Consider the following 19897-nt stretch of genomic DNA (forward strand, 5'->3'; position numbering starts at 1 on the left):
GACTGACTTGGGCTACTCTGCTACTGACTTACTTGGGCTCATACTATGTTTCCACGGAGTTCTCTGAGGTATGTAGTGTTCAATTTCTCCATTGCATAAATGAGGCATTTTCTCAGTCTTCTGATTTTAAAATAAGATGCCTGAAGGTTCTGGCAATATTGCAGCTGAGATGAGGCTTTTTCTTTCTTTTCAGGCTGCTATAAGCCTTGTGTGGGCTTAAAGGGGCTCTTGAAGGAAATGAATTTTCCGTAGTGGGAAAAGTCTTTAATTTTAAGAGCAAAAGGCAAAGAGTTGACTCTCTGTACTCTGGTTTGTGCCTCCTGATTAGTTTGTGAGGCATAATTAAGAGCTGGGAAATCTGGATTCCGGGCCCTCTCTTCTATGGACGGACCATCACCTATTCATATAATTTTCAAGAAGTTTGGAAACAAGACACACACACACACACACACACACACACACACACACACACACACACAAATTCAGACCATGAAGAATTAAGAAATTTGCCAATGGCACTGGGGCTTGGGGAATCTATTTGAAGCAGAAATCTTAGAGATCCCACTGAGCTTCTGGCTCAGTGTGGCATCTTGGGCAAAGTGCTTCTCCCTCTCTGGACTTGCATTCTGAGAATACAATGATTTTGTCACTAGGGCAACAGTACCTTATGCTGTTTTTGTTTGTTTTTAATATAAATCACATGCCATACAACTTACACATTTAAGGTGTACAATTCAATTTTTTTTAGTCTATTCACAGGGTTGTCCAACTAATACCATAATTTAATTTTAGCACATTTTCATCCCCTTTAAAAGAAACCCTTTCTCCATTAGCAATCAATCCTCATTTCTCTTTTGTCGCCTTCCTCCCAATCCTAAGTGTTGGGAAAATAGAATAGTTTGGTCAGGGCCCTCGCCTCGGGTCCAGTTGGGTGTGGTTCAGCATTCTTTATAAAAAAATTGTGTATGTGTGTGGAGCTACTGCACATACGTGCTGATGTATATTTTTAGTTTTGTTGCTATTCTTGTGTTCTTCTTCAGAGAGAGAGAGAGAGAGAGAGATAGAGAGAGGGAAAGGGAGAGTAGCTACTCTGCTACTCAGTAGCAGAGTAGCCCAAGTCAGTCTGTGTGTGTGTGCGTGTGCGCGTGCGTGTGTGTGCATGCGTGTGCGTGTGTGCGTGCGCATGTGTGTGCGTGTGTGTGTGTGTGTGTGTGAGTTTTAGTGAAGCAGGTGGGTGGGCGTCTGCCCTGCGTGGCTATGCTTTTCCGAACCTACAGCTTCCAAGGACCTTTTGGCCAGTTACCTAGCTCACAGACCTGTGTGGAGGGGTCTGGGGACCCAGCCTGGCATGTGAGGGGTCTGGGGACCCAGTCTGGCATGTGAAGGGTTTGTGGCCCAGTCTGTGTATGGGCTTGAGGGGTCTGCAGGCTCCAGACTCAGCCTTAGCTCAACAATCAGCCCAGTTGGTGCAGGATTACCAGCAGGTAAAAGAGCATCACAACTGGCATAGTCGTGGTTGAGTAGCTTTACAATTAGCATCACGAACAGGATTAAGAGCTAGACAATTGGTGCGGTGAGCAGGGTTCCAGACATTAGCCATGGCACCACACTAAGCAATCCCTAATCTACTGTCTGTCTCCATAAATTTGCTTGTTGTGGGCATGTCCCATAAATAGAATCATACAATATGTAGCCTCTGTCAATGGATTCTTTAACTTAGCATAATGTTTTCAAAGGTCAAACATGTTGCAGCAGGTGTCAGTACTTCATTTTTTGTGGCCAAATAATATTCCATTGCATGGTCATACAACCTTTTATTTATCTACTTATCAGTTTACTGACATTTGGGTTGTTTCTGTTCTTTGGCTATTTGCATTGAGATACAAATCTTTTATCATATATATGATTTGCAAATGTTTTCTCCCATTGTGTGAGTTGTCTTTTCACTTTCTCGATTGTGTTCAATTTACATATTTTTTCCTTTGTTGCCTGTCTTTACATGCTGTATCTAAGAAACTATTGCTTAACCCAAGGTCATGAAGACTTGCTTCTTACGTTTTCTTATGAGAGTTTTATAGTTTTAGTTTTTATATATAGACCTATGATCATTTGTTTGTTGGTTTTTTCATTTGAGTTCATCTAAACAATGAATTCCTTGAAAAAAAAAAAAAAGGTTAAAATAGTCCAACTCCTAAGTAGCTCCAAATAATGGAAAAGCTGATGAGAATTGGAGCACGTGCACATTTAGTTTCAAGAAGTTGTATCATGATTCCATGCTTCCATACATGTTTCCTTCATTTGTACCTCTGCTGTGATAAGTTTTAAATTTAATTTTGTTCTGGTCACATTGCTGGTCAATTTAAGAAACAGTTTCTGTATTAAAGTCTGAAACTGATAGCTAATGGGTGTTGAAATAGAGTGTCTTGTTGCTCTTGAATTATTGTCATTGTATCTTTTTAATGAATCTTTTTGTTCTTTATCTACTGCCCAAACCCCAGTCTATTATCACCCTCTAAAATCACTTTTAGTTTCTCCTTTTCACATTATTATAAAATATGCCTTTTTCCAATCTCTTTTTAATTTCTCATTTTTATTATTATGTTCTGGAAGATTTTTTAAAGCCTTCATTTTTGACAGGTCATTTTTTTAAAAAAGACAATAATATTCGGTGTAATTATTCTGCAGTACTTACAGCCCTTAATATATGGTGGACATGTAATATACATTAAATAGCAAAAGACTTATGCTTGACCTTTTCAGATGGATATCAGTTATATTAGATTTCCTAATTAGCCATTGATCTGATCTCACTGGTACTTTGAAATTAGATAGCGACCCCCTAACAGGTAAAGCTCTAGTGTTAATTTGAATGAGGGAATAAGAAAGTTAACTACTGAAGACTTTTGATAATGGTCAGGCTTCCCAGTATTAGCCATAACTTGCAAAACCTTGACCTCATGTTTCTTGCTAGAGGTGGTCACACATGTTATTAAGAGAGCCCTTGGTTGTCCCTTTCACCTCTAGGAAAGCAATTATCTCTATTGTACTTAGAAAAACTGTATCTCATACAGTGGTTTTCTTCTTGCTCCCCAGGAAATAATCTGCTGGAATTCAAAATACAATTACCATGCTTGACCATCTTCCTGTATCCTGGAGCTGACCATTATTAATGGCATCCAATTATTCATAGCAATCAAGCAGTCTACCTTGCTAAACAGATCACAGCAGTGGGTATCGGACAGTCACTCTGCTGGCTGGGCATAATAGAAGGAGACAATGTCATATCCTAGTTTTCTTTAGTGAAAACATGTCACTTGCAGACTTACTGGAATGCTATAGTAACTTGATTGAAAGACTTAGTCTGTTATTTTAAAAGCATACGTTTATATATGCTGGCAGGAGCAGGAAAAAGAAGTTGGCTTAGGTAAGTTTGGTGTTTGGGCATCTTTTTGGTTTACGCTGCTTCACAGCTAATTAACTGAGTGACCTTTGTAAGTCATTTAGGTTTTCTAAGCCTCAATTTCCTCAATTCTAAAATGAGGGCATTTTGCCTGTTTTCAAGGGTGGTTGTGAGGGATAAATAACTATGAAACAAACAGGTAAGCAGAAGTTGCTCAATCATTGCCAGTTTCCTGTCCATAGAGTCAGTCTGAGACCCAGATCCAGCAGAGGTAAAAGGAATTGCATAAAACCCTCTTTATTCTTCACCAAAGTGCGGGATAGGGTTTGACTCTCACTGAACGCAGCTTTTTCATTCTGCCTTTTCCACAAACCCACAAGTCAAAGGTTTTCCTTTATTGTGCAGCGATATCAAAGCGTGATATTTGTTTGCAGTGAAGGAGGCTGAGCATAAAAATTGACATAAATTTCCAGGTGGTTGGCTTTTGACCCTTCAATTTCCTTCACTATATTTTCTCTTTGAGCTGGCGTGATCTATAACAGTTCTGATCCAGCTACAGAAAGGAGTAAATTGTTTACTTCTCCAGAACTACATTAATTCTCTCATGCCACTAGGAGGAGGCTTTTCACAAGGACCTAACTTTATTTGAATTTTAAGCCAAGTGACTTGAAGGGAGATGGAAAAACGCAGTTTATATTCACTAAAGTGTCACTGACATGTCTAATTCAAAATGACTGTAGAAGAACTCCTTTATTAGTTCTACCTTCTTGTCATCATGAGAGATGTTCCAGTATCATTTGCATTCCAATTAAAAAACCCCATACTTTTATAAGATTGCTAGAGTGAAGTGAAGATGAAATATTCTCTTTAGAGTTTCTTACATGCAGTGCTTACCTGTGGTGGATATACAGTGAGTTTAACTTGCCATGAACTTAAAGAAGCATTGAGCAAAACTCATCAAGAGAAACAGGAACTTAATTTTAGAGAAGGTGGCTAATAGTGTCTGATTAGCCCCGAGGACAATTGGGAATTTCTGGTGACTTGTGAAATAGCCTCTGTTTCTGAACTCCAGGTGGATCATACAGATACATTAGCAGGTTAAGGAGACAGAGAGATCTAGTGAGGACTTTGGACTCTGGCATATTCAGCCTGCAGGTTGGGCAATTCGAAGGTGGTCTTGTCTGCTTTGCAGGCAGTAAGATGCAATAATTGTTATGGGAATAGACTTAAATCCTGACAGACTGAGTTTCAAGTAATAGCGTTTCCACTTTATTACTAGAGTTTTTTAAACTTGAGAAATGGGAATAACTGTCAAGGCTCTTGGAAGGCTTAAATAAAATCATACATGCCCTAGTATGCTGATGCTAAGTGCAGTGGGTTGAAAAGAGGCCCCTAAAAGAAATGTTCATGTCTAATCCTTAGGACCTGTGAATGGGACCTCATTGGCAAAAAGGGTCATTGCAGATGTAAATAAGGACCTTGAGATGATATCATTCTGGGTTCTGTGGGTGGGCTCTAAATTTAATGACAAGTGTCCTCATAAAAGAAAGAAGAGAAGAAGACAGACACACAGAGGAGGAGACTGCATGAAGATAAAAGCAGAAGTTGGAGTGGTGCAGACGCTAGGTGAGGAATGCCAGCAGCCATCAGAAGCTGGATTCTCCCCTAGAGCAGCTGGAGGGAGTGTGGCCCTATTAATATGGTGATTTCAGACTTCTGGCCTCCACAGCCATGGTATAAATTTCTGTTGTTTTGTCACTTATTTTGTGGTAATTTGTTACAGCAGCCCAGGAGGTAAAGAACTGAGCACAGTGTCTGGAACATAGTGAATGTTCCGTAAGTCGTAGCTTATTTTTTCAGATAAAATAGACCTTTTTTTGGGGGGGGGGGGAACAAAAAGTGCTTTCAAAAAAATTCTTTTCTGGGGGAGGTAACTTTTCCTGCCTTATATCCTTAACTTTCTTATTCATTTATTCAGCCAGTCATTCAGTATTAAGCAACTTCCATGTGTCGGGACACTTAATGCTAAGTATACTAAATATTTCTAAAAGAGTTATTCGATGATGAACAGAATACATATAGACCCCAGCTTCATTGGGTTTGCTTTCTAGTGGGAGAGACAGACGAATAGAAAATAAATCCACACTGCGGGACTAAGTGCTATGAAGGAATCTGGTTGTGCTGGGACAGGGAACAGAGAGTGTGACTTAAATAGTGTAATCAGGGTGGTGGGCTCCTTGCAGGGAAGGGAATAGGGAAAAAATAGAGACACAGGTTTTCAGCAAGAGACTGAGTCTGAAGAATCATGGCATTTTTATAGAGGACTTTTGTCATTTAAGCAAAGTATTGACTTTGAAAGTTGACTTTGCCCTCAGGCATGAGAAACAGAAGGCATTTATTTGTTGTCTCTGCTTGGTGGAATATTTTTGCTCTATCTATAAGTCAACAAGGCAATTTCTTAGATGTTCTAGGGCAGAGGTGGGCAAACTTTTCTACCAAAGGGGCAGATAGTGAATAGAGCTCGTGGGCAATCTGGTCACTGTTGCCACTTTCTGACTTTGTGTTTTAACAATATGTAAACAAATGAGTCTGACTGTGTTCCAAACTTTATTGGACACTGAACTTTGAATTTCATGTAATTTCCACGTCTTGAAATGTATTTCTTTTTTTCCTTCTTTTTGTCAACCACTTTAAAATGTAATAACCATTGTTAGCCTGAGAGCAATATTAGAATGAGCAGTGGGATGCATGTGGCCCTCAGGTCATAGTTTGCCAAGCCCCATTATAGAGGGTAACCTGAGTTCTTATAAGGAAAGGAACAACCTTTTATGTCTAGAAATTCTGCCTGAAGCAGCAGCCAGCAGGCAATGGTGGAGAGTTGTGAGGGGAAGAGAAGTCTCCTTAGGGAAGCAGTGTGATATCTCTGCAGAATTCTCTGCTCCTGCTGGCTCGGTACACATGGGCCTGAGCTTGAATTAAAAATGATTTTTTTTTTTTTGCTTCATAAATCAACATTTAATGATAATGTTTCTACTCGATGTTTCAGCTATAAAAGTGCAAATTATGCATGAAATTGATGTACATTATTCCATAATGAACTAATCTGATAGAAAAACACATTAGGTATTTATATTGAAAACAAGCCATTCATAACTATTAAGACATTTTGAAAAGGAGAAACATGTTCTCAAAAACATGAATGAATGGAAATTGGAGCCATTCAGTTGTAGCCAGGGAAACGGAGCATTGCGCCCCTCCCATCCTTCATTGCCTGGTTGCTTTAATGGCCATAGATTTTTAAATGATCAAAGACAGTTCTTCAAATTTCTTATTCCATGACATCATTTCCTGAATGATAAGCGGTGCATTCCTGTATAATGCTGCATTTACAAACTCCACCACACTTTGGGTTCTGGAAATATGCTGATAAACAAATGGTTATGAATTTGAATTTGTTACTCTGTGGATTCATATGCTTTATTATTCATACCTCAAGGGTACATCATGGACTATTAAGTTTAAATTACATCTTCTCAATCCTTAAATATCTGCCTTTCACCTTCTTTTAAACCTCATGTTTTAGCCACATCGATTCTGTATCAGTGTCCAGAAAGAGTACATCCCACTGTCAATAAGTTTTTGTATGTTTAATGTCATGTCAATTTAAAGGAAGTCATATTCTATAGATCATAGATTATTATTATTATTATTTTTTTTTTATTTAATTTTATTTTGTCGATATACATTTTGGCTGATTATTGCTCCCCATCACCAAAACCTCCCTCCCTTCTCCCTCCCCCCCTCCCCCCCAACAATGTCCTTTCTGTTTGCTTGTTGTATCAACTTCAAGTAATTGTGGTTGTTATATCTTCTTCCCCCTCCCGGGTTTTGTGTGTGTGTGTGTGTGTGTGTGTGTGTGTGTGTGTGTGTGTGTGTGTGTGTGTGTGAATTTATATATTAATTTTTAGCTCCCACCAATAAGTGAGAACATGTGGTATTTCTCTTTCTGTGCCTGACTTGTTTCACTTAATATAATTCTCTCGAGGTCCATCCATCCATGTTGTTGCAAATGGCAGTATTTCATTCGTTTTTATAGCTGAGTAGTATTCCATTGTGTAGATGTACCATATTTTCCATATCCACTCATCTGATGATGGACATTTGGGCTGGTTCCAACTCTTGGCTATTGTAAAGAGTGCTGCGATGAACATTGGGGAGCAGGTATACCTTCGACTTGATGATTTCCATTCCTCTGGGTATATTCCCAACAGTGGGATAGCTGGGTCCTATGGTAGATCTATCTGCAATTGTTTGAGGAACCTCCATACCATTTTCCATAGAGGCTGCACCATTTTGCAGTCCCACCAACAATGTATGAGAGTTCCTTTTTCTCCGCAACCTAGCCAGCATTTATCGTTCATAGTCTTTAGGATTTTAGCCATCCTAACTGGGGTTAGATGGTATCTCAATGTGGTTTTGATTTGCATTTCCCGGATGCTGAGTGATGTTGAGCATTTTTTCATATGTCTGTTGGCCATTTGGATATCTTCCTTAGAGAAATGCCTACTTAGCTCTTTTGCCCATTTTTTAATTGGGTTGCTTGTTTTCTTCTTGTAAAGTTGTTTGAGTTCCTTATATATTCTGGATATTAATCCTTTGTCAGATGTATATTTTGCAAATATTTCCTCCCACTCTGTTGGTTGTCTTTTAACTCTGTTAATTGTTTCTTTTGCTGTGCAGAAGCTTTTTAGTTTGATATAATCCCATTTGTTTATTTTTCCTTTGGTTGCCCGTGCTTTTGGGGTCGTTCGTATTCATGAAGTCTGTGTCCAGTCCTATTTCCTGAAGTGTTTCTCCTATGTTTTTTTAAAGAAGTTTTATTGTTTCAGGGTGTATATTTAAATCCTTAATCCATTTGGAGTTGATTTTAGTATATGGTGAGAGGTATGGATCTAGTTTCATTCTCCTGCATATGGATATCCAGTTATCCCAGCACCATTTGCTGAAGAGGCAGTCCCTTCCCCAGTGAATAGGCTTGGTGCCTTTGTCAAAGATCAGATGGAAGTAAGTGTGTGGGTTGATTTCTAGATTCTCTATTCTATTCCATTGGTCAGTGTGTCTGTTTTTATGCCAGTACCATACTGTTTTGGTTATTATAGCTTTGTAGTATAGCTTAAAGTCAGGTAGTGTTATGCCTCCAGCTTTATTTTTTTTGCTCAGCATTGCTTTGGCTATGCGTGGTCTTTTATTGTTCCATATAAATGACTGGATAGTTTTTTCCATTTCTGAGAAAAATGTCTTTGGAATTTTGATGGGGATTGCATTGAATTTGTATATCACTTTGGGTAGTATGGACATTTTCACTATGTTGATTCTTCCAATCCAAGAGCATGGGATATCTTCCCATCTTCTTGTATCCTCTCTAATTTCTCTCAGCACTGGTTTGTAGTTCTCATTATAGAGATTTTTCACCTCCTTGGTTAACTCAATTCCTAAGTATTTTATTTTTTTGGTGGCTATTGTAAATGGGCAGGCTTTCTTGATTTCTCGTTCTGCATGTTCACTATTGGAGAAAAGAAATGCTACTGATTTTTGTGTGTTGATTTTGTATCCTGCTACTGTGCTGAAATCATTTGTCAATTCCAAGAGTTTTTTTGTAGAGGTTTTAGGCTGTTCGATATATAGGATCATGTCATCTGCAAACAGGGACAGTTTGACTTCATCTTTTCCAATCTGGATGCCCTTTATTTCCTTCTCTTCTCTGATTGCTCTGGCTAGTACTTCCAACACTATGTTGAATAGGAGTGGTGAGAGTGGGCATCCTTGTCTAGTTCCTGTTCTTAAAGGAAAAGCTTTCAGCTTTTCCCCATTCAGGATGATATTGGCAGTGAGTTTGTCATATATGGCTTTAATTATGTTGAGATACTTTCCCTCTATACCTAACTTATAGAGGGTCTTTGTCATGAATGAGTGCTGAACTTTATCAAATGCTTTTTCAGCATCTATAGAGATGATCATATGGTCCTTGTGTTTGAGTTTATTAATATGGTGTATCACATTTATTGATTTGCATATGTTGAACCAACCTTGCATCCCTGGGATGAATCCCACTTGATCGTGATGAATAATTTTACATATGTGTTGCTGTATTCTGTTTGCTAGTATTTTAGTGAGGATTTTTGCATCTATATTCATCAAGGATATCGGCCTGTAGTTTTCTTTTTGGTTATATCTTTACCTGGTTTTGGTATCAGGATGATGTTTGCTTCATAGAATGAGTTTGGGAGATTTGCGTCCATTTCAATCTTTTGGAATAGTTTGTAAAGAATCGGTGTCAATTCCTCTTTGAATGTTTGGTAAAATTCTGCTGTGAACCCATCTGGTCCTGGGCTTTTCTTTGTTGGGAGCCTTCTGATAACAGCTTCAATCTCCTTTATTGTTATTGGTCTTTTCAAATTTTCTACGTCTTCATGGTTCAGTTTTGGGAGCTTGTGTGTGTCCAGAAATTTATCCATTTCCTCCAGATTTTCAAATTTGTTGGCGTATAGTTGTTTATAGTAGTCTCGAATGATTCCTTTTATTTCAGATGAATCAGTTGTAATGTCACCTTTTTCATTTCTAATTTTGGTTATTTGAGTCTTCTCTCTTCTTATTTTTGTTAGCCATGCTAATGGTTTGTCAATTTTATCTATCTTTTCAAAAAACCAACTTTTTGATTCGTTGATCTTTTGAATTGTTTTTTGGTTTTCAATTTCATTCAGTTCTGCTCTGATCTTAATGATTTCTTTCCGTCTGCTAACTTTAGGTTTGGATTGTTCTTGTTTTTCTAGTTCTTTAAGGTGAAGTGTTAGGTTGTTCACTTGCCATCTTTCCATTCTTCTGAAGTGAGCGTTTAATGCAATACATTTCCCCCTCAATACTGCTTTTGCAGTATCCCACAGGTTTTGGTATGATGTATCATTGTTTTCATTAGTTTCAATAAATTTTTTGATTTCCTGCTTGATTTCTTCTTGGACCCATATGTCATTAAGTAGAATGTTGTTTAATTTCCATGTGTTTGTATAGTTTCCAGAGTTTCGTTTGTTATTAATTTCTAGTTTTAATCCATTGTGGTCTGAGAAGATACATGGGATAATTCCAATTTTTTTGAATTTATTGAGACTTGATTTTTGACCTAATATGTGATCTATCCTGGAGAATGATCTATAGATCATAGATTTTTAGAGCTTAAGGAAGCCTCAGAGATGACCTAGCCCCACTTCCTCATTTTACACCTGAATGAAATGATAGGGAAGTGACTTTGTAATTCATTAGTTTTACCATTAGTTGTAGGTGGTTTTCATTTCACTCTGTAATGAGCTTGGCTTTCCTCTATATACTCAGGAATGTTTGCTCAGTTGCTTGTAGGAGAGACAAAATCATTCTCAGCATCTCTTCCACAGCCTCTATTTTCCTAATAAATATATCTGGGAAATCAGAAAAGCACAAGTGGGCTGTCTTAGGAACTTTCTCTTCAGGTAGCCCATGGCTTTGGACCTCGATGTTAGGAACCGCTCCATGTAGTATTGTTATGCTTATGAAGAGAGTAAGGTAAGGGTGTGCACACCTCACTTCTATGGAGAGAATAGAAGCAAAATTATTCTAGAGGGACCTTCCCTATAAAAGAGGCTGGGTGGGTACTTTCTGGGTATGAAGGTACACTAGTAGATGATCTGGTGGTGAAGATTTAGTGGGGGATGGGAGTACATGAGTACAGGAAGCAACAGTCAATATAAAGGCATCTAGTTGGTCAGGGACAACTGAGGCTCCCCAGACAATGCTCAATATTTGTCTTTAGGCAGGCAGCAAATGGAGATCTGTCCAAAACTGCAGAACTAAGCTCTGGATCTGAGGGCAGGATCCAAGTTTTGGGAGGAGCTATAGCAAGAGGTACACACGTTCTCAGTGAGGATCTAGAGGACTGTGAAGAAAAGTTTTCCAGAATTAGAGAAGGGAGGCCTAGAGAGAAACTCAGAAAACTTGGGGTGGAAGAAAGACAATGAGAAAGGGGAGGAAAAGCAGTTAAACAATCTAAAATTTAAGCTCGTGTTCCCTCTGTTTGCTTGGCTTTGGGGAGTGTGAGTCTGCTATGAAGTCAACCTTCCAGAGACTCAGAGATAGGAAAAGCAGGGTTGAAGGTAATGGCCCGGTCCACCCCTGAAAGTTGGGTGTAGATCGTGCTCAGCAGTCGTGCATGAGCGCTGTCTGCTGTGGCTTGGTCGGTCGAGCCTAACAACGCTCGCTTTCTCTAGAGATCGTCCATTTTGAAACTTGTATTTCTGCGAAAACACATTCTTCATAAAATCTGGAGGTAATAGGTTAAAAGAATGTTGTTCTTTTAACTGCTTTTATTGCAGAGGAAAACTAGACAATTCCATTCCATTTCTTAAATACCTATTACTAATACAGAAGAGCTATAGTAATTGAAATGGCCTTTTATATATTTAAGTCACCCTCATGGGGTTATCAGACAATCAGCCAATGGTTTTTATCTTTGATGTAGTTCCTGTTTCAGTAGTTCTTGTTTTGGCATGTAATTATTAGTGCTATTGCTATGTATATTGCTATATATGAATACCTGAATCATAAAAAGATATAAAAAAAATAATGTTTCTTTAAAAGTCATTGAATAATCCAGTCTCGGTGGCAAAAAGGGCCTGGTCCTTTCTTGACTCACCTTTGATCCTAGCAGGTGAGCCTGACCTCAAGATAGCTGTCATTTTATTGGTCTCAGTTCTAGTTTTGGGCAATGCTGCAAGATTCTAGGTAGGATCTTGGATCAGCTTCAACCCCATCTTCCTGCTCTTTCTTGTTAGCCAGGCAGCCCACATTCGGACTCAGGTGCATAAACAACTACACATACTTACCAACTAAGTGACTGTATTTACATCCCCAGGGTGGCAATTCGATAATCCCATTCTTTACAGTCCCAGCTTACCTATTTTGTCTGATTCTGCTGGCTGAAATGTAGTTGCGCTGGGAGAGTTTTTGACCCCCAACTCTTATGTAATGTCAGTTCTAATTTCTAACCTGTCATCCGAGGTTCCTACCTGAATACCTGGAAACGACTTTTTACTTTTGATCTCTAGTTCTATGCAAATTATGGGTATGGGACTTGATCTGCACAACTTATTTTCATGACCTGTTTTTACTTCTTTGAATTCTGCAGTGATTGCCAAACCTCTCTCTCACCTGCTCCATTAGGCCCTGTGGCGTCTGATCTTGCCTTAATTTAATCATTTCTTGCAGATCATTTCCTAGCCTCTTTGTGCCAGTGTCTTGATTCTTTCACCTCCCTGCTTTTTTTCTGTTCTCTGGGCTCCTTGACAACCATATATCAATATCTTGATAATCAATACCTCTTCAGTACCTTTGATTTTGATCCTAAACATTCAAGACTATCCCCATTTGATATCTATGATAGAAGCCTTCCATGTTAAAACGAAAATAAGAACTAGACTAAACCAAACCAAACCATACATACTTAAATAAAACTTAGTAGCACCGTACCATCACTGCATTAGTAAAAATATAGGACTATATGCCTAGGTAGCCTTAAATGTATTCATCTCATGGCCTAACCAGGCTTATTTTGATAGAGTTTTATCTGCCTTAAACAGAAATACTTTCCACAGAACCCCTTGTACAACATGAAAAACAACCTTGAGTTATAATTATAAATCATATTTGAATTAGAAAAGAATTTTCTTACCAATACCCTACTTTACTTTGAGACGGTTGATATCATTTTCTTAAAACATTTCAATGATTTGAAAGAATATACTGGGACTCTATTATGTATTGAATTTGATATTATATCAAATAATATGATGAACACAATGCCTGCAACTGGTTTTCAGAGCATTTGAGTTTTGGTAACTTATCTTTTGATTTATTGGCTGAAAACATTTCCCTCACTGAAAGGCTTTCTTTTGTAAATTGTGGGATATCATACAGTTTGTAAAATAACCAGGAAAAGGAAAATAGAATAGATCTTTAAAATCCATTTGATAACATAATTTTTTAGCTGGATTTTGTCTTAAAGTAGTATGATGTAAGCTTATTGAGAGAGGTTTCTTTCAAAAATATTTCTTTCTAACAAGCAAAGAAACCAAATACATTTTATTTTTTCAATCCTTTTAAATTATTGCAACATAATTTATGGCTCAGCATATTGTCTGTATTGGTGAGTATACTATGTGTATGTGAAAAAAATGTGTATTCTATGGTTGGAATATTCTATGAAAGTCTATTTATAGTTATTTATTTTTCTATATGCTTAATGATTTTCTATCTATTTGTTTTATCAATTACTGACAGAGGAGTTTTGAAATCTTCAATTACAATCATGGACTTATTTATTCTTCTTTACAATGTCTGTTAGTTTTGCTTTATTTACTTTTAAGCTCTATTTTTAGGTGCATTCACATTATGCCCTCTTGATTTATTCTTTCATCATTAAGATTCCTTTATTTTTATCCTTGGTAATATTTCTTGTTTTAAAATCTATTTTGTCTAATATAGCTATTTCAGCTTTATGATTAATATTTGCATGTACATGTTTTTTCATAAATTTGCTTTTACACTATATATATCATAATATTTGAAGGTTTTGGGTTTTTTTTTTTTTTGAGATAGTATATAGAGTTGGGTCTTACACTTTGTTCAGTCTGACATTTCTGCTTTTTAATTAGAATGTTTGGACCTTTTATATTTAGGAAGGCATTGATTTAAGACTGAAGGATTGTTATTTCTTCCTCAAATGTTTGATGATATTCACCAGTGAATTTCAGTTTTGTTGATTTTCTCTATTGTTTGTCCACTTAATATTTCATTGAATTCCGTGTTTATTTTATTATTTTATCCCATTTGTTCTTTCTTTTTATTAGCTTCTTAAAGTGAATCTTAGATCATTAATTTTAGGCTTTTCTATTTCTCCAATATAAACATTTAAAGATATAAATTTTCCTGTAAGAACTGCCATAGTTTCAATCCAGAGTTTAATATGTTGTGTTTTCATTATTATTTAGGTAAAAATATTTTATATATATTTTGTGATGTTTTTCTTTTACTTACATTTTATTTAGAATTATATTATTTAATTTACAGATATTTGGGGATGTGCCCAATATCTTTTTGTTACTGATTTCTAATATAGTCCTATTTTAGTTAGAAGATGGATTCTGTATGTTTTCAATCCTTTGAAATTAAGACTGATTTTCTAGCCCAACATATGGTCTATCTTGTGAGTGTTTCATATACACTTCAAAAGAATGTAAATTCTGCAGTTGCTTTGAGTAGTGTCCTATAAATTTCAGTATATCAGTTAATGTTCTTACATTGTCTGATAATCTATTTCAAATTTTCAATATTCTTTGATTCTTTATGACATGCCCCTCCTTGTCTTTTCTATTATTCCTTTTCTTGAAGCATTCTTTGTCTATTTTTTAAATATACTCAGTCCATTTTCTTATATGTATTGTTTGTATGGTATATCTTTTATCATCATTTTATTTCCAACTTTTGTATTTATAATTAAATGCATTTCTTATGATGAATATATATTTGGCCTTGAACTTCTGTCCAGTTGGATAGTCTTTACCTTTTAGTTAGAATGTCTAGTCCATTTACATATAATGTAATTATTGATATGGTTAGGCTTAACACTACAACCTTACTTTTTAAAATTGTGTTCACCTGTTCTCTGTGTTTCCTTTTCCCCCCCCTGTATTTGTTTGAGTGTTTTTTAGTATTCTAATTTATCTTCTTCTTTGTGTATACCTCTTTATTATTTTAATTTTAGACCTCTGTATAAAGATTAACACATACGTCTTTGACTTACCACAATATAGCTTGAATTTATATTCAGTATCCTGCTATGGACTGAATGTTTGTGTCTACTCAAATTCATATGTTGAATCCCTAATCCCCAATGTGATGGCATTTGGAAGTGGGATCATTGGGAAGTAATGTCATGAGGGTAGAGCCCTTATGATGGGGTTAGTGCCCTAATAAGAAGAGACACTAGAGGGTGAATCTCTTAACCTGCTATGCTAGGCTAGAGCATGAAGGTGACCATCTACAAACCAGGAAGAGGGCCCTCACCAGGAATTGAATTGGCCAGCACCTTCATCTTGGAATTATGAGCCTCTAGAACTGTGAGGAACAAGTGTTTGTTATTTAAGCTACCCAGTCTATGGTATTTTTAATAGCAGCCTTAATTGACTAAGACCTACCTCTTTACGTATAATGTAAGAACCTTATACAAATGCGCTTCTATTTATTCCTCTCCCATAATTTCTTTTATAGTTGTCATATATTTTACTTTTACATATGTTTAAAACCCACAACCCACTGCCATTATTTTTGCTTTAAACAGTCTTTTAAACTGAAAAAAAAAAAGTTTTTATTTTTAATTAAGTTGTCATATATTTACCATTTTCAGTGCTCTTCCTGCTGCATATTTTTTCTGTAAAGAACCAGATAGTAAATATTTTAGGCTTTGTGGGCAGTACATTCTCTGTCACAATGACTCAGCTCTGCCTTTGTAGAGTAAAAGAAGCCACAAACAACTTGTAAACAAATAATCGTGGCTGTGTTTCAATAAAACTTTATTTGTGAACACTAAAATTTGAATTTCATATGTTTTTCACTAAACCTTGAATTTCATATAATTTTCAAAATATTATTCTTTTGATTTTTTCCAATCACTTAAATATGTGAAAACCATCTTAGGTCATGGACCATACAAAAACAGATTGCTGGCTAGATTTGTCTCACAGTCCATAATTTGCTGACCTCTGCTATAGATCTCTGTTCACATCTGGTATCATTAAGCCTCAACCCAAAGGCCATCCTGTAACATTCTTATATTACAGGTCTCGTAATGACACATTTTCTGTTTTTATATGTCTAAAAATCTACTTTTTTCCCCATCATTTTTGAAAAATATTTCATGAGATAAAAATTCTAGGTTGACAGCTTTTATTCATCAGTACTTTGAAGATGTTATTCTATTGTTTTCTGGTTAGTTGGATTTCTATGCTCTGTTTCCTCTGCCACAAAATAAAGTCCTTGTTTGGTTTCCACAGCAGCATCTTGAAAAAGTAGAACACTGAAGCAGATGCAAAACTCACTTTGTGTTTTCCTGCTTCCAAAAAACACAGCCTACATTGTCTGATGTCTACTGCCTAAAAACAGCTACTTTGCATATTTTGTTCAGTTATCCATTTATTTTTACAGTGAAAATATGTCCTATACCTGTAATTCTGTCATGACCAGATCCAGAAGTATTTAGTATATGTTCAAAATATAAGTAATGATTAATTTGTGTTGTATTTATGAAAAGTCCTGTTTGAATCCTAAGAAATGATTGATATTTAGCTTTCCCTCTGTCTTTTTGGAACTTATTAAAATGGGAATCCTAGACGGTTAGAATATGAGGTCATCGCAAAGACCTTATCTAAGGCCATGAAACTTGAGGGGCATAACCGCAACCAATCAACATTTACTGAGCATCACCTACATGGTAGATGCTGGTAGGTCTAAGAAATGTTACTCTTGCAGTCTCAATTTATATAATAAATCTTGATATTGTAATATAACTTTCTTAAGAAAAGTTGAAGAATAATGTCACAAAACAAACAAGATTTCATAATTCTAAAGCATTGGGAGCTGAACTCCCTGCAAAATGAGTGTTCTTTGAAAAAAACATTGAGAACTGAATTTTAGTCCTAACTCTGTTGGAATGATACTGCGCAGTTTACATAATCCTTTTGGGCCCCATTTTCCTCTTCCGTGGAATAAAGCTGTTATGCTCAATGACTTTTAAGTTCTCTTTCATATCTAACATTTGTGATTCTCAGCATGTCCTTGTGTACCTAGTGTACCTTTCTTCTGTCTTACGCAATTAGGACATAAATAGAGAAGCATAATGGTTTTGAGGTTCTGCATTCTGTAGGAGATTTTGATTATTTAAAACACAAAATGTTAGAGTGCACTTAAGTTGCAAAAAATGGCTTTCTAAACATAATAGCATAATACCTTACATGCATGCTTTTATGGGTCCTCTGAGTCATATCTACTCTCAGTAGCTGCTGACAAAACAAGATTTTACTGCTGAAAGAGCAGCAGATCTAAAATTGCGGCAAAAAGAAGGCTGAATTTTATTTTGCCTTGGGTCATCAATAAAATTCTAGTCATGCTCTGATCCTACACCCTTTATTGTTTCCCATGACACATCACAGGTAAAAGAAAATTTTACTTTTCCAGGCATTGCAAAACTCTAAATGAAGAATTGGAAAACACCTAAAAGTCATACGTAAGTCTTAGAGAGCTTGGAAAGCATTCTCCCTTACTTAGTGACACATGCAAATGGGTGTATTTGTTAGGATAATGCTGACTGTTGTACAGACAGACCTACATAGAAAATGGCTCGCAATAAATAGGAACTTGTTCCTTGTGCACGTAGCTATCTCTGGCAGGTGAACATGTCAGCAGAGCAGCTTCCTTTTTGTGGTCATTTAGAAACCTGTATTGATGGAGGCTCTGCTATTATTCAGGACCTTAGGCAGATCAGAACTTTGCTAATACTGCACACAGTTTCCATGGCTCCTGAGGTCTTCCGTTCCAGTAAGTCAGAGGAGGGAAAGAGCATGGAGAAATTTGTGAGAGATTTTTATGGTCCTGCCTTTGGTTCCATCGACTTCATTTACCTGGAAGAGCAGTGGAAAAATCTCAGAATCAGGAAACAAAGCTCAGTCTGTATGACTCCAGAGCTCATGTTCTTAGCAATTTGTCTACTCATCTTTTGTGATCTTGAAGTATACATGCAACTCTAGAACTCCACAAAATAATCTGTTATTAGAATTCAATCTTGTAATGAACCTATACTAATTGAGAACAATAACATTTTTTATTTGTATGTTTCCTATGATTTTTCTGATTTTCCCACCAACGCCTATTTCTCTTTTTTCCACCCAGTTTTATAAACTGGATGTGAGAGCAGAGCTTCACCTTTTGGCGACTTGGAGATCTATACTTGCCTTGGGAAATGAGGGGAACACAGATGGGCACACAGTCCAAAATCAACAGCTGTTTGTGTCTTGGAGCTGCAAGGTTCATGTATTTCGTGGAAGTTGGCTTTTAAAACTCTCTAACTTAATCTATAGCCCTGTTATATGGAAGAGACCTTTCACCTCTTTCTTTTGTACTATAGAGGCTGAAGAGTTTCTTTACTTATGATAATATTTATTATCCAATAACCTTAAGTTTCATGTAAAAATTCCACTGCGCATTGTTGTATGCTTTGGGGTTAAAAAAAAAAAATCTTAATAATTGTTAATGTTCCATTTCAAGCCCCAGAAGTATTTCTGCATTTTTTCAACGTATGTGACGGTTTCCAGATGTGCCCTGTGAGGGTTTTCTGCCCTTTGTTATTTTTCTGGACATCCATTTCAAATCCTGATAAACAGAACACATTTCAGCTATCCAGAGAATATAGTACATTTACATGGTATTAGTAAGAAGAAAGACACTTTCCATCTGCCAAAAAATTGAGGTAGATTTGCCAAATATTTTGCATCTTCAAAAAACATATTCATCCAAGAGAACTATGATTTTCATTAGTTTTACAGGTAGGAAAAAACTTCCACTCAGCTCTTTAACTCAAAGTTCTCCGGGGATATAATGATAGGAACCTCAGTGGGCTTACCCTTTAATGGAGAATGGAATTATTTCATGATATTTGTGCCTACTGCAGACAAAATTAATTGAAGATAGAAGGTTTGTGGACTGATGTGGAAAAGGAAATGACCCACATTTGATGAAAAGGTCTGACCATTATGAGATGTTGCCAGAGTTACTAATATACCAATGATGTATTGAATATGGACTAGTTGCCTGGTTATTTTACATGATTTACTTTTGTAAAATATTTTGGGAAGAGTATAAATGATATGTTTAATGGGAGTGACTATACCATGTTTTTTTAAGGGGGGCAGCTGTGATGTGATAGAAGGTGCATCAGTTTTAGAGACAAAATAAATTGAATTTGAGTCCTGGTTCTGTCATTGTAGTCAGGTGACTTGGGACTAAATGATTCTTAATCTCCATGAACCTCGGTTTTTTTCACATTTAAAAAATACCTACGTTATAGGATGCTTTGGGATTAATGAAATCATGTGTGCAAAGGTCATGGAACTGTCAAGTGGTATAAAAATGTGAGGTATTTATGATGTAATTAAAAATTGAGAAATAAATATCTGCATCCTCTTTCCTGATCCTATACACATATGTGCACAAGTGTACACATGTGCACACACACATCATACACACTTTGTAATTGAGCAAATGAGTTTTTCTCTACAGGACTTACCATTTACAATACTTACAGAATTTCAGTCAAAGTTAAATTTAATGCCTGTGATAATGATCTCGTGGAGAAGAGCTCCATTTTAT

Source organism: Cynocephalus volans, chromosome 14 (assembly GCF_027409185.1).
Source record: "Cynocephalus volans isolate mCynVol1 chromosome 14, mCynVol1.pri, whole genome shotgun sequence".
Lineage (NCBI taxonomy): Eukaryota > Metazoa > Chordata > Mammalia > Dermoptera > Cynocephalidae > Cynocephalus > Cynocephalus volans.